The 12,794-nt window shown below is 39.9% G+C and overlaps 1 pseudogene; it reads left to right on the forward strand.

Moving 5' to 3' along the window:
• The first annotated feature begins 7,859 nt into the window (after positions 1–7,859).
• Positions 7,860–8,621, forward strand: LOC124970601 (40S ribosomal protein S6-like; annotated as a pseudogene).
• The last annotated feature ends 4,173 nt before the right edge of the window (positions 8,622–12,794 follow it).

Below are 12,794 nucleotides of genomic sequence, written 5' to 3' on the forward strand. Positions count from 1 at the left end.
AAGTTGCCCAATTGTTTCCCCAAATGGCTGTGCCGTTGCCTCCAACAATGTATGAGAGTTCCAGTTTTTCCAGACCCTTGCTCACCCTTGTTATCTTTTTGTTTACAGCCATCCCAGTAGGTATGAAATGGCATAATGTGGCTTTAATTTGCATTTTCCAAGCGAACACCTTTCAAGTGCTTATTAGTCATTCTTATATTTTCTATGCAAATCTTTCCCCCATTTTTTTCATTGGGTGTCTTTTTACTAGAGAATTGTAAGAATTCTTTATTTATTCTGGACACAAGTCCTTTGTCCAATATTTGGAACAAAAAGCCAGACACAGTTCTCAAGCCTATAATCTCAGCTACTCAGGAGTTTAAGGCAGGAGGGTTGGAAGTTTGAGGCCAGCCTGGGCAATTTAGGGAGACCTTGTCTCAAAATTTTAAAAAAAGCTGGGGTACAGCTTAGTGGTAAAGCACCCCTGGGTTCAATCTCCAGTATGGGGGGGGGGAACACATCAAAATTTATAGGATAAAGTTTAAACTATTTAGGGGGAAATTTGTAGGTTTTACCTAGAAAAGGAGAAAGGTTTTAAATCGTTAATTTGAACTTCCACTTAAGGAAAGGAGGAAAGTATGGAAAAATTAATGTAAATAAGAAGCACAAAATAACTCTCAAAAAATCCAGATCTATCTGTACTCAACATAAAATTAAATGAACCAAACTCACCACTTAGAAGACTCAATGTGTTTTATTTGTAATAGGAACATCTAAAAATATAAAATTGCCAAAAGATTGAAAGAAAAAGTTATATCAAGCAAAAAATAAAATTGGCATAGCTACATTATATCACACAAAATATAATTCAAGTCAAAAAATTACTAGAGATGAAGAGAGAAAATAAATCATAATGAAAAGAAAAATTAAATTTAAAAAGATTGTCCTAAACTTGTATATACAAATAACAGTCCCACAACAGATAAAACAAAAATCAAATAGAATTTAAAGAGAAAGAATAAATCCATAATCATCATGGGAGATTATAACACACCCCCTTAGTTTTATAGATCAGGTTAACTATTGGTGAAGATATAAACCATTGGAACACAATTAACAAGCATGATCTTAAGTCATATATAGAACTCTGCAACCAACAAAAACTACATGTTCTTTTCAAGCACACAGGAAATATTTATAATAATTGACCACCATATAGAACTGATGCAGGGCTCCACAAATATAAATAACAGATTTCATGCCTAAGTGTTCTCTGAAGATGGCAAGAAAATTTAAATCTATCACCTTTACATAACTGAGAACTTGTGGTATACTTTTATACCATTTTTAACAATACATACCATTTGCATTATGTATTTTCCTCTCTTTAATCTGCCATAAATAGTTTCCCATGTTGTTACGAAATCCTTAATATATTTGGATAATAGTCCACTGAATTGATGTGATGTTTGGTCCTCTTAACTCTTTTTGTCTGTCTTTATTTCAAGATAAATTATTTGCCCACTTGGTAAAAGTACAGAGCTTTCATCTGCAGAATCCCTACAATAATAATTAGTTCCAAGGGTCAGTGTTATTTTTTTCTGGTTTCTATGTGAACAACAGAAGCTGTAGGAAGCTGCCTGAAGAACAGCATTATTTAGCCATAAAAAACAAATTTTGTTTTTATCCCAGAGAGAATGACATATTCAAACATGTTTGTGGACACTCTGAGAAAAAGCGGAGATGGTTTCTCAATTCACTTTGTGCATAAGGTCCTTAGACACAACTGGATTAATTAGTGCAATATGACATAGAAAATAAACATAATCAGAGAGAGGGCTTCTCAAAGATAAATTATTTGTGGTACAAATCAACCAAGGAGTCTGCTATCAGAAGATGATAATGAGCAGGAGAATACTGAAGATGAAGATGAAGGCAAAGGATTAAAAGGACAGAGTAATTACAGAGAGAAAGAGGGCTGAAGATGGAGGATGAGTAAAGGAGGGAAGAATAAGAAGAAATTATTGGTTTTAGTGATTCTTATGACTTGCACTTAAACCTACCCATGAATTGATAAAACATCTGAGCCAGGTACGGTGGCATATGCCTATAATCCCAGCTACTGGAGAGGCTGAGGCAGGAGGATTGCAAGTTTGAGGCTAGCCTAGGCAACTTAGTGACTGCCTAAAAATAAAAAATAAAAAGGGCTGAGGAGTGGCTCACATCCCTAGGTTCCATCTTCAGTACCAAGAAAAAAAGAGGGAGGTGGGGAAGAAAGAGAAAACATCTGAATGTTTTTAAATGGCAAAGATCCTGGAACCCCCTGACATTTCCTTAGGAAACTTCTTCCTTGGGAGAAAAATGAGTGGGAAGGAGAAGGAAAAGCAGAAGCAACTCATTCTGAATTTGAATAGCTTTCATACCTCATCCCTTCAAGGTGAGCTTGAGAAAGAGGGTTGAACTCAGAGCTAGAAGACCTGGAGTCCCAGGAGATCTAGGGCAAGTGGCTCCGTCTGGTTGAACCTCAGTTTTCTTGCGGGTGAAACTGGGAGATGTTGCTAATGATCACGATATCACCATCAACTAACTTTACAGTAGTAAAGATGAAACAGGATAAAATTTCTTACAAACTAAAAAGTACGGTTTTACAAACTGTAAGATGTAGTGAGATTGTGATTGGTGTATTTTCTTATTCTCCAAAGCCCAAAGGAAACAAAATTCATGAGAAATAGTGAGGGCAGAAGTTAATGAAAAGAACTAACATAGATTTGCATATAATTTAGATACTAACTCCTTGTGGGGAGTTTTACAGACAGTGGGGGAGATTACGGATTTTTTACTATGTTTTGATCGTATTGTTCTTGTGGAATTGAGCTACCTGAGGCGGTAGCTCAGTGTAGAGCACCCTTGGGTTCTGTAGCAATAGTACACTGCTAGCCTCTTCCAAGGTCAAGAACACTTGCCATACACATCTCAGAGACTTGGAGGGTCAGACCTGAGTGGTGGCAACCTCACTCACAGCCCTTATCCTAGCCTCCTGCAGTACTGGCATAACTCAGCTTCAAGAAACACTGGGCAGGGTTGGGGGTGTAGCACAGTGGTAGAGCACTTGCCTAGCATGCATGAGGCCCAGGGTTCAATCCCTAGTACTGCAACAAAATATAGTGCAAATGGGGCATAGCACATATAAGGCCTTGGGTTTGATATTCAGGACTGTTTGTCACATAGGTTCAGAGGGGTAGGTTTTCTTTTGTCCTTTGTTTTCCTGAAATTCTAGAACCTATTATCTGGCACCTGGGGGAGAGAAAACAGCATTTATAGACCCCCAAGGGCAGCACAGAAGAGATTCTTCCACCAATTGATCCTCTCCTCGTCTCAGAGCAATGATATTGTCCATTTCTTATTCCTGTGTTTACAGTTTTGCAGCAGCTACTGACAGCTGGATGGATTAAACAGGTATTCCATCCGCCATAGGGTCCCATGCTGGCCAAGAAGAATTTACCCAGGATTCTGACTAACTTTAATGGAGAGTCTGGTGGGTTCCTTTGCTCTGGGAGTGGAAGAAAAGAGACACAGAGTGATGAGAGAGACGGTGACAGTTGATACGTCCTATGTACTCCAAAGAAAAACCAGTGCTAGCAAAGTGAAAACCAGACGTCTCCCTTGTTCTCAGAAGCTATTCACTGCTAATTGGGAAGGAAATTCAATGGCTTCTGCAGCCCAGAAACACATACTTTGGGTAATGAGATTGCCCCCTGCACCCTAAAAGATCTGGTTTTCAAAGCAAACTGTGTTTGTTCTTTAAATAAAGCTATTCATGTCTAATTGCAGAAAGAGTCCGCTTGTATGGTGGGGAAGCAGATTTTTATGTAATAAGGAAAAAAGATCTGAGCGGAACATTACTTTTAACAAGATTACTTCATCTAATGAGGGTCTTATTATGAATTTCAATGAAAATAAAAACAATAACAGAAAGTAAAGGAAATGAAAAAGGGAATTACAAAAGTCTTGTTGTTACTTGAAAAACTTACAAGGACCAGGCAAGAGTGAAACCAGGCATTGTTACCACCCTGCTCTGTGTGCGGAACTGGGGCTTATGAGAAACCAACCTACTGAGGTAAACACATGTCAAATGTATTCTCCAGAAAATGTCACTTACACCTGTCTTATTTCTTCTCTTTAGCACAGTAATAAAACTGTTCAAACGATTCGATGTGGATCTAAACACATAATCAGTCTTAAAATAAAAAGAAACTTTCTTTCCCACATTGAAGGTCATTGATGTTGTTTTCCTTAGAAACACTGTTTAAAAAAAAAAAAATACAGACACGAAGCAATCAAAAGGAACCATTGTCTTACCCTTTTGTTTTTTCTTTTCCAGATGAAAATATTTAGGTGGGATAAGTGGACTATTGAAATTGTAATGTCCCTGAAGTATTGATTGGGCTTAATTTATTCACATAAGTTTAAAATCATTCAGAGCACTATTTTTCTGCCAAAAAAAAAAAAAAAATACAGAGTTGTTATTGTACCATCTGGTTTGCATGAGGAATCTCTTGGCATCTCTTAACTGCACATTTTATAAATGCTAAATCCCAGATGGCATACATTTTAACAGTGGAGAGTTTTATAAAGGCTTCAAATAACAAATTCTTTAAAATTTGAATACTGGCTAGTCTAAGCAAAGGCTATGAATTTTAATTCTACACTTGAATCAACTGGCTTTGTTAGCTGGATAAATTTCCTTTTTTTTTTTCTTATGCCTTTTATCCTTCTTAATTAATTATTGATTCTGTGACTTGAAGATTTCAATCTACTTAATTCTTCCACCAATGGATCCCCTGTATAACTCTATGACCTGAATTTCCCTCAGAACTCAAGTCCTATTAAAAACTGCAGAAGCAACAACCATTGAAAAATCTATATTAGCTGCCAATTTATTTGAAGATGGCAGAATTTACCACAAAGGAGGCGTGTGACAGCACCCTTTAGCACGTCGTCAAATACCAGCAAACCATTTAGCTCTCGAGGCTGATAGATGGATTGGGAAGATAGACAAAAGTGAATGCCAGACATTGCATTGAAATAAAACCAGAGTAATGGGAGAAAACACAGGTTCTGAAACCAGAGGCAGGAAGCCCCAAATTGGATCTTGCCATGAACTTGGACAAATTATTTCTCTCTGAGACTTACTTTCCTCATCAGTAAAACATAGAATAATTTTCCAATTATTCATGGGGTTGTTGCAAGTAATTGCTGAATGAATATTTGTCAGATACTTAGTACCATGAAGGGTACGCAGGGAGTACTCAGTAAGTGGAAGTTAGCAGCAGTCCTACCAAATAGAAGGAAGGTAGAAATCACCTCCCCTCTTTAAGCTGATTATAGGCCTAGGATTACTTCACTCTCTTCCCTTTCCTCTTCATTTTCTTCCCAATAACAACAACAGGTGGGACGTGGGTTTTTGTTTTTGTTTTTTCCCTCTTTCTTATCATGATATAGTAGAAAATAACACATTTTATAGTCACACAGAGTTGATTTCCAACTGGGATTTTATATTAGTTTGCTAGTGATGGAATGTTTCAACAACGGAAATTAATTTTCCCACAGTTGTGGAGACTGAGCGTCTGGGATCGAGGTGCTGGTAAGGTCAATACGTTTTTAGAAACATGGGGGAAGGATCTGCTCCACATCCCTGGCCTTGGCTTATAGCTGCCTGTCTTTCCCTGTACCTTCTGGGTCCAAATGTCCCAGTCATACTGGTTTGCAGGGAGAGGGGGATGGCACCTAATGGCTTCAATTTGACATTATCACCTCTGTAAACACTATCTCCAAATACAGTCCCATTCTGAGGTCCTGGCGATTATGACTTCAACATGAACTTTTTTCATGGGAAGAGACACGTTTGGTCCATAACAGGGGTGATTCACCTCTAGGAGGCTTCATCTCCTTTCAGTGCCCAGCACAAGACCTATACACAGTGGACTTTAACAAAAATCGTCTTCCCTTCTTCCTGGAGAGGTTCATCCACTCACATGTGTCTGAGAACTGCCCGCTCCTTCCCAGCACCCAGCGTGCAGTGTGAACCACATGGTGTGGCTTTACAAAACTTGCAGAGAACTTTACAAAAGAGAAAGGGGTGGATTCGGAGCCATGGTTAAGGTAGATTTACCAGGACCCAACTCTCAGTCGAGCATGAGGGGGAAATGTTGTGAGAAAGATGTTCTAAAAATTATACAAACATGAGAATCAACTTCTTGATACAGAGGGGGAAAAGTGAAAAATGGAGAAGAGGGGAGACTGCATTTCATTTCCAGGACTGTCAGTAAGCAGCTGCTAGAGCTGTTGTATCTATCTGGATTCCAGATTCCTCTCCTGGAGGGAGAGCAACTGGGTTGGGGTTGTGGCTCAGTGGTAGAGCACTTGTCTTGCATGTGTGAGGCACTGGGTTCGATCCTCAGTACCATATAAATAAATAAAGGTATTGTGTCCATCTACAACTAAAAACTAAAAAGATTAAAAAAAAAAAAAAAGAGCAATCAGTTCTGCATCACTCTGGTTTGATCAGAGAAGCAGATCCATTCCGAGTGATAACAGAACAAAGGAGTTATTACAGGAATCAGGCTTATATTATAATTGGACTTTCAGAAGCAGGTTGTCAGTAAGGCTTTCTTTTCTACTTGGTGTTGTACCTGGAGACAGTAGGGCAGCAATTGGGAAAGAAAGAAGGGCATGAAGTGATGATGAGAAAGGGCAAACTAGAAACCGCAGGGGCAAATGGGAACCCAGGAGAACAAGATGGAAACGTGCCTGAATTTCATCACCTCCAGCTGCACTGAGGCTGGTGCCTGTGGGGCAACCTGCCACATTCTGTGGCGGAGCTGTGTGCACACCTGACCCAGGACCCAGAGAAGCTAAGGAGATCTGGAGGGAGCTGGAGGAGCGTGGCTACAACACATGTGGTCACCATGGTTTTGAAAAATGAAACTCCCGTGGTCAATGGTGTAAGTATGGCTTGTGGATGTTTAAATATGGCTTGTCTGGTGGGCACAGGATTTTGAAAATATTTTTAAAATAAATATCAACACTTAACAGTGAGGAAATTTAATAGAATCTGAATTTTTAACTTCAAGGTGAAAAATGGAAGGTAATGGCAGTAACTTCTACCTGAGCCGAGTTGCAGCTGCCCCTTTGGCCACACCTGCACTCCCCAGTCCATCTCAGCCCCTGCTGCTCTGGGCTGATGCTCATCCCCATGGTTGCAATCAGTCTGTTTCCATTTTTCATTCTGCAGAAACTATTTCCTTGCTTCCAACCCACTTCACTCAAACCAGTATCTGTTGGGCTCCAAAAGGCACATCTGATGACTTTTTGAGTGTGATGGTGTCCCCTTGAAACTTCTCACACCAATTAAATCCTGACTTGTCTTCATTTCCCTTGTGCCAATCACTCACCAAATATATATTGTGCACCTATGTGGAAACCTGTCTAGTCACCCTTTCCAACATTTCTGCTCAAACCCCACCCATCACAAAGTCTGTTCTAACTGGGACATGGGGATATCAACACCTGCCCTCATAGGGCTGTAAGTCTTAGGACACTTGCATATTGTACCACTGCAGGTGAATTAGAGGGAGAAACACAGCCACACACACTTGTAGGAGAATTTTCCAATCTAGTCAAGGACATGTAACAGAAGTGGCAACACAGAGAAAAGTTAGTCATGTGTGTTTTAGGAACAACTTATCCTGGTCCTTTGGCGTTACTGCTGTGTGAGCACCTAACACAAACACTCCCTGAACAAGTACAGTCCTGTCACACTTAAAAACAGAAGCCCAGCTCTTTTTTGTGGTGCCTTGTGGGAGGTCAGCTGCTCCAAAATGAAGCTGAATATCTCTTTCCCAGCCACTGGCTGCCAGAAACGCATTGAAGTGGACAATGAACGCAAACTTCGTACTTTTGATGAGAAGCGTATGGCCAGAGAAGTTGCTGCTGATGCTCTGGATGAAGAATGGAAGGGTCATGTGGTCCGAATCAGTGGTAGGAATGACAAAGGAGGTTTCCCCATGAAGCAGGGTGTCTTGACCCATGGCTGTATTCATCTGCTACTGAGTAAGGGGCACTCCTGTTACAGACCAAGGCCAACTGGAGAAAGTGCAAATCTGTTCCAGGTTGCTTTGTGGATGCCAATCTGAGCGTTCTTGACTTGGTTATTGTAAAAAAAGGAGAGAAGGATATTCCTGGGCTTACAGATACTACTGTATCTTGTAGACTGGGACCCAAAAGAGCAAGTAGAATCCGAAAACTTTTCAATCTATCTAAGGAAGATGATGTCTGCCAATGTTGTCAGAAAACCCTTAAACAAGGAAGGAAAAAACCTAGGACCAAAGCACCGAAGATTCAGCATCTTGTTACTCCATGCAACACAATAGCTCTGAAGAAATAACGTACTAAGAAAATAAGGAAGAGGCTGCAGAGTATGCCAAACTTTTGGCCAAGAGAATGAAAGAAGCCAAAGAAAAACTCCAGGAACAGATTGCCAAGAGACGCAGGCTGTCCTCTCTGAGAGCTTCTACTTCTAAATCTGAGTCCAGTCAAAAATAAGAATTTTTAAGAGTAACAAATAAATAAGATCTGGCCTTTAAACTTTACTGACTTTTTATTGATGATGTAACTAGATAAGGGGTGGAAAAACATGACATAGAAAAGGGAAGTCTACCTAGAAGAGATAAATGAAATTATATTCTTTAAATTCAGAGACTGATATGACACTGCAATGATTCTAGATGGCCAGCAAAAATTTCTTTTTGAGAATGAGTGGCTGAGGAAAGGATACTTAATATAAAAACATTACCTTTGCAGAAAAGCGTAACTTAGGGTAAATAATTACCACTATAAAAAACTAGCAGTCCAGTTCTTGCTACATCACTGTCCTAGTATATGCAGACCATTCTGAGAAAAAAAAAAAAAAATATATATATATATACACACATACACGCACACACACACAATGTATACACAAACACAACTCTAATCTCTTAGAGTTTGGTTCTTGAACCAAACTCAGCACAAGCAAAGTCGCACACCTATTTGGGATAGAGAAAATCAATTCCATATCCAGGTGTTCCCAGACATTGTTGTTGCCTTTCTCTGCACATAGGAGGCACGTAGCAAGGACCTGGCTCAGGCAGATGCTCAATGAATGTCAGGAGGCTTGCTCCCCAAGGACCACTCCTACCTGCCCACATTTAATATTCCCAGCTCATCTGACATCTTGTGTTTCTGTTTCAAGCAACAGAAACCAAATCTGGGTAAAATGCTTTTTAAGTAACAATTAATTGGTAAGAAATGAAGCCACTCTGTGGGAAAACCACCTGTAGCAAACAAAAAATCAACGTCATGAAAAAAAATAAATAAATAATTGAAGGACTGTTTTATGTATTTGAAGAGACTAAAGAGACATAACCAAACTCAATGCATGAAACTTAAGTGGATCCTGCTTTATAAAAAGGGAAGCTATAATTCATATTCTTGAGACAATTAGGAAAATTTTCATCTGGATGGTATTAGATGACATTGTGGAATTGTTATTTTCTTGGGAGAGAGAATGATATCGTGGTTATGTAGGAATATGACCTTACTCTTAGAGGACACTTGATCATATATTTAGAAGTATGATATCCACAACTTACATTGATTGATTAATTGACTGAATGATACTGGAGATCAAACCCAGGGTTGCTTTAGCACTGAGGCACATCCCCAACACTTTTTATATTTTATTTTGAGACAGGGTCTAAGTTGTTGAGGCTGGCTTCAGACTTCAATTGTTCAGCCACAGCCTCCCGAGTTGCTGGGATTACAGGTATGAGCCACCACGCTTGGCCCCCCAACTTACTTTTAAATGACTCTGCAATGAAAACATGTAGAGAGATATGATGAGGCAAATATGGAAAAGCATCAGAACTGTCGAACTCTGCAGATGGTCGATACATGCTCATTGCTCTAGTTTTTCAACTTTTCTGTATAAGATTTCAAAAACACAAGAAAAATTGGAGATAACATTTATATATACCCACAAAACCAGAAGGGCTCCTAGGATCTAAGAGACAGCTAATCCTTCAGGGAAGGGGCTGAACTCCAACCCATGTTACCCTGATGGAACTTCAGATTCCATAAAAAGAGTGTTGACTGGTTAGCTTTGGTCACATGCCTACCACTCATTCAAAGAGTGCTGGAGGCAGCTTGATAGAGTGTCACCCAGATTACATCTCATGGGAAAGAGATTTCCTTACAGCCATATCACAGTGCTACTCTCAGAAGGGCAAATGATACTAGACAGAAAAATATACCCCTGTATATATTTAAGTTTACTCCTTTACAATGGGGTCTTGAGTGTTACCTAAGTATTTGGTCTCCTCCATCAGAAACCCCTCAAAGACTGTGTGTGTGTATGTGTGTGTATGTGTGTGTGTGTGAATCTCTGTGTGTATACATGGTGTGCGCTCACATAAGTATGCATTGCTTCTCTGGAGACTTCATAGCTTCATGATTACTCAATAAATTCTTGCCACCCCTAAAGGAGTATGTGTTCAATTTCATAATTAAAGACTGGGATCATCTTGAAATAGGATCTCTAATTCTAAATAATAGTCATACACACCTACTGCCATAAGTGTGCTGCATAACAAGCCACCCAACACCAGGTGTCTAAAACAGCAGGCACTGATTCAGCTCAAGTCTGCAGTCAGTCAGTCAGTTCTTCTGGAATCAGCTGCCCCTGGCTGGCCTCACCTTGTCAGCAGTCAGCTGGCAGCTCAGCAGAGGACTGGCTGCTTCAGGATGGCCTGGCTCTGCTAGGCCGGGGCTGGATCTCATGGAGACAGCATAGGTGGGCAAGACCTCTGGAGAACTGGACTCAGAACAGGCACACAGGCACACACATTCTGTGGGTCAGTGCAACTCATAAGGCAGATGTGGGGGGAAAGGGTGAAGCAAGTCAACTAGAAGAGCACAATGTAAAGAGTGGGAATACAGAGAGGGGTAGAAAAGTGGGACCTTTTCAATTAACCCACCAAATCACTTTAAGAAATTTAATACACAGTCAGCCCTCCATATGTGTGGGTTCCCACCTCAGATTCAACCAAACACAGTTCAAAGATATTCGGGGGAAACAAATTGCTTCTGTACTGAACATGAGTATGAGAATTATTTTTCTCATTAATATTCCCTAAATCATGCTGTATGAGGTAGTACAGGTTTTCTAGAGATGACGTAAAGCATACAGGAGGATGCGCATGGGTTGCATGCAAACACTGTGCCATTTCGTACCAGGGACTTGAGCATCTGAGGATTTGGGTATGGTTGGGGGATCCTGGAATCAATCCCCCAAGGATATCTGGGGACAACTATTTTATTTTCTATCAACTAAAAAGAACATGCTACATTGCTAAGAAAACCTTCTCTTTATTTCTGTGGTAACCCTTGCCCAGCTATTAGCACAGAGTAATGTGTGTTAACATTTATATGTAAATGAATTTTAGTTAACATTTGCATACAAATGAGCTTTTATTTAGAACCTCTATGCTTTCTGTCATTCATTCATCAAGCAGCCCTACCTTTACATTTATAGACAAAGCCTTTGTCCTAGTATTTTTATTTTGTTTTTTCTTATTAGAAAAACTACCGTTAGAAGATTCGTTCAACCTGGGTCTGTCCAAAAGGGAACTGCACCACTGTAGTTACAATGTTAAAGAAACTACCACATAGCCAGGTGCAGTGGTGAACACCTGTAATCCCAGTGGCTTGGGAGGCTCAGGCAGGAGGATCACAAGTTCAAAGCCAACCTCAGCAATTTAGTGAGGCCCTAAGCAACTCAGCAAGACCCTGTCTTTAAATAAAAATACAAAAAAGGGCTGGGGATGTGGCTCAGTGGTTGAGTGCCCCTGGGTTCAATCCCCAGTACCAAAAAGAAAAAAGAAAAAAAAGAAACTACCACATGATGTTCAAGAATGTTCTCGTTGACAGTCTTATTTTGCCAAGTTAAATTCACATTTGATATTTGAAAGCTATTTTAATCTGTATTAGCATAACTGGTAGAAGTCTATTTCTTATTTATCTTATACTGCTAAATTCTAATTAATGTCATCTTGTACTTTTAAAGCTAAGTGAACTGTAAGAAAAGCACAGAGTTTTAAAACGCCTCCTCATGCACACACAGAAAATGGAAATGAAATTGAAGAGGGGACAGGGATAGCATCAAGAGACGTGGCTTCTCATTGGAGCTGTCTGTTACTAACTTGGTAAATGACCTTGGGAAAATCACTAGACCTCTTTAGACTTACTGTTTTCATTTTGTGATGGAAGCTGGACTTTGGCAGTCTCTTGCTCTAAATCCATTCACCTGGGCATTGAAACCGTACCCCACTGAGTTTTGGCCCATGATGCTTGGTTCTAGGTCACTCCAATAGAGATGAGATTTGCTAAGGTTGCTGATACCATTTTCAAATTGTTCTAGTTGGCTATTTTATCACTAGAACAATTCAATCAGAACAGAAGTGAATAAAGAAAGAACAAGAAGTTGTCATCCTCACCCATTCCTATTCCTAGTCTCAGAGATACTATTAAATATACTAAAACCAAAAGACCAAGGGCACAATCAAATCAGAGCAGGCAATGGTGGTCAATGCCCATGGCTTTACAGCCATGTGGTCTCACTGAGCACCTGCAGGGTCTCTTCCCTTGGGTGACACTGTTAACACTCTGGAAGACCCATCTAGATTTTCAATGCAAATACACATCCATGTACCTACAGA

Source organism: Sciurus carolinensis, chromosome 18, assembly GCF_902686445.1.
Source record: "Sciurus carolinensis chromosome 18, mSciCar1.2, whole genome shotgun sequence".
NCBI classification, from domain to species: Eukaryota; Metazoa; Chordata; class Mammalia; order Rodentia; family Sciuridae; genus Sciurus; species Sciurus carolinensis.